This window comes from Megalops cyprinoides, chromosome 2, assembly GCF_013368585.1.
Source record: "Megalops cyprinoides isolate fMegCyp1 chromosome 2, fMegCyp1.pri, whole genome shotgun sequence".
Classification (NCBI taxonomy): Eukaryota; Metazoa; Chordata; class Actinopteri; order Elopiformes; family Megalopidae; genus Megalops; species Megalops cyprinoides.
The window spans coordinates 17,901,800-17,905,718 of NC_050584.1; positions in this window are offsets into that span (position 1 = coordinate 17,901,800).

Here is a 3,919-nt window from a genome sequence, read left to right on the forward strand (position 1 = left end):
AAAAGACTGACAGAGCAAACACAGTGGAGCCTGAGAGAAATAGCGAGAGAAGAAGGTGTACACATGAGATATTGAAGTCAGAGGATTGCTAAGGGCAGCAAACACATCTCACAAACCACAGGCTGACCATGGTTGAAGCTGGTGGATGAGTACAACCAAATATGAGCAGGTAAGCAGTTTTGTATATCATGCGTATCTTTGGAAGAGAAAATAAGTCCTGTCACCCCAACTGCACTGTAATGTGTGCTCTATGTTCTTTACTACTGTATGCTTTGTAATCCCTTATTGTTCAAAGAAAATCCTTTTTAGGACCGAGAGAAGACAATGGTCACCAAGGATGGTGAAGGATGTTCACCAAAGATTGAGAGGATGCCATTATAAATATTGTGCATGAATATTATCCATTGAAGTGAGATCATAGGGTGCATCAATCAAGACATTAAAATATTGGGTAAAATTCAGAGAGCCAGTTTAGCAACTATCAGTCGAATGCTGAATGAAGACAGTGATGAAAGAATGTTACAGGTTTATAATAGTTTTGTCATATTATGTTGAAGAAAACAGTATAGCCTTCGCTTTAGTACAGTATAATACAATAAAATACTTGTTGTGATGCAAACTTGCATCCATCAGGCCAGCTTTTGTGATGTGATGTAATAATTTGGAAGAGAGAATGGCTTTTAATTTTGTCAGCTTGGTCCAACACTTTTTGGTCTTAATTCTTTAATACATTAAATGCTTTTGTTTAATGCAGTTTTGAAAAAAAGGATACAATTTTTCACACACTTGCTGTTCTGTACAATGGCACATAGTTTTGTGTCTTGTATCAACTGTTGACAAAATCATGAAAAAAATATTTCAAGCGATTCAGAGAAACTTTAATACAGAAAACGAATAAATCATATCCAACAAATAAAACGTATCCAAAAACCAAAAAGAGACATTAAATAAATGATCAATGTTTAATGTTTCATGCTTCATTTAATAGGTTGTTTGAGTAGAAATCTGTTTAATCAGCCGCTTGGTTTCTGAATGCCCTGTTCCCTGTCCCCTGTTTTGTCTCAAGATATTCCTCTTTATACATGAATGTTTATGTTTTTCATAAAGTGCAAAATAGTGAGGCAACACACACTTACAGCTGCAGCTCTCTGAAATAATAATACCTTGCTGGGGGGTCTGAGGAATTCTTGTGAAAAGAACTAAACCCATATGAGCCCAGAAGTACCCTGGGGAGTGACATTTCGGTGAAGAGGCACAGGGAAATGATGTTACTGCTTAACCTGACATGTTTACTAGCTTGACAACAAAACAACCATGTCCCTGTACTCTCTGTCTTTGACTTAAAGATTACATTGCTGCTGAAAACATCAAGATTACATGTAGGTCAGACAAAAGATTACTTGTGTAATATGTTGTAGAATTTTATAGGATTTGAGGCTGAAATTGATTTGGAGCTGAAATTTAAGAAATTGACATTAAGATTAAATCATAACTGTAGCTTATTACTAAGCATGTATATTAGTGAGTGCATGTTTGTGTGTGTATTTTTACATATGTGTGTCTCTATATGTGTGAATGTGTGTGTGTGTAATTGTCTGTCTGTCTGTGTGTGTGTGTTGTGTCTTATTGTCTTTATGTGTGTGGCTGTGTGTATGTCTCCGTGCAGCCATATACTGTATTATCAGGTTTTTCAGTAAAGTTATATTTTTATTACATTGATGAAGCATGGGAGAGAAGAGTAGATGATATTAAACAATCTCTGTGTATTTAAATGAATGAAACAGCTTCTGCGAATGCATACAAGGGCCCGCCAATGCAGTTCAACATGGGCCTCTTGATCTGAGCTCAGATGGGACCGCACCTTTCTCATGCGGGTTCTTGGTGTGGTATATGGTTTACTTTCCCCTGGATTCATTAGTCATGTCCCCTCTACCCTGCTTAAAGGCACTGAAGGAGACATACTTCGCCCTAATGGCAGCACATGAATGATGAAAATAAACATGTGACATTAACAAATGACAAATAGCCCCTCTGTCACCGTGTTACCGTGCTACCTGTGTGGGACTTTATGAAGTGCGTCCAATAGTGCATCCAGTGTATCCAATTGGCTATGTGGGGGCTTTCCCCCTTTTCCTCGACTGAGTTTGGCAAAAGGCAAAAGGCCACTACAGTGTTCATGGGCTTTGAGAGGATAATTAAGGTTATGCTGTAAACTGACAGAGGTCAAGAATTCATCGCATCTTCCATAATCTTGGATTAGTCCTTGGCATATTTTCCATCGTGGGTGGAATTAACTATCGGGGGACGCTGGGTTTCAGAGAGGCGGACCGCTTTATAGAGTTCCACAGAGCGGGGGTTTCACAAGACAATAAACACCAAGTGATAGATGTGACATTTGGAATCCTGTCATGAGGTTTTAAATCGAACCCCCACATCCCCACCCCCCATGTTGATTACGGACAGGCCAGACCAATGCATACAGTAGTGTTTGCAAATTTGTCATAGACATGTGTTCTTCCATTGGTTCATTTTGTTCCTTTGTTTCATCTAACCTGCGAAATGAAAACAAGCACTTCCCTGTTTTTTTTTTATTATTATTCTCAATTTTTCACTTGCGGACACGGCCAACTTGTCCAGTGGTTTTGTGTAATGGAGAATGAGAAAAAGCTTTAGTGGAAGTGCTCCAGGCCTTGACAGGTTAATTCTGCTGCATAAATTTTCGTGCCGTGTATGATGCAGAAGCCCATGATCCCTTGATCTTTGATTAGATCTGAGCCAGTAAATATCCTGTGATTAATCAAAATGGGTTGTTCTGCATGTAGTATAAGTCACCTTCACAGATGGGATGAAGAGTCTGCCTTGTTTGTGGAGATTTGCCTCATTTTGGTCCGCACAATACTTGTTCCATTCCCCGGCGCTTAAATCTGATTCAAAGGCTCTTGTTAAAGCAGTGACTCTCGCTGACCTAGACAAATACAGACTAATAATTACATGACTCTTGTCTTTTGTTTGCTAGATCGTTTTGGAATGACCATTGTCTAATTCTGATAACTCACAATGGAAACTCAGAACATTCTGGCTCTGCCACCATTGCATATACATATGCTTATTTCCAGTGTTCTGTATTGCATCTTGATAAGATATTCTTTTAATTTCCATTGATCATAGTTTATGCTTATAAACCAGCCCTCCTTCCTTTACAGGAATTCTGGAGTGCCTCCGTAAGAAAAGGCTTTTGCATTTTCAGAATTTATTAATTTGTTGCAGCTGCAAAGCAAAAAAAGTCACAAACATAAATCACACATAAATCATTAATCATCTGCTTTATCATTATTATTATTGTTATCATTATAAAAATCATCAGTAGCTGCAGAATCATGAACATGTAGCACAAGAAAACCACATATTGATATGTAAGCAGAATGTAAAATATATCTAGCAATATCAATGTTTGAAAATGTGGAATAATGATATATTATAAAATATTAATTATATTCCACACTGTGGAATATTGACAAATGTTAAATCACATGCAAAAATAATAGCATACAGTTATTAAAATTTAACTTTGAATTGAGGTGGAAATGCATAATTGGTGGCTTCAAACACTCCATTGGGTTTTTTTTCAGTTTTGAAAAGTATGATACCTCTAAAATCAGAATCACATTTTTGTTTTATTTAGCTCAGACAGAATCTGAATCAATTTTCAAGTTGGTCGGGGGATTATATATGCATGGGGTAAACTCTGTTGCAGGATAGTCTTGTTTCATTTAGCACAGGGAAACGCTAACAGTTTCTACAATTGACACATCAGAAACGCTCTCCACACAGTTCGAAAGTCTGCCACGTTCATGCATCCCCTCTCGCTGCGTATGATGAAGCGCCCTGTCACGCCAGTCTACCTTTGTGTTGCAATTAC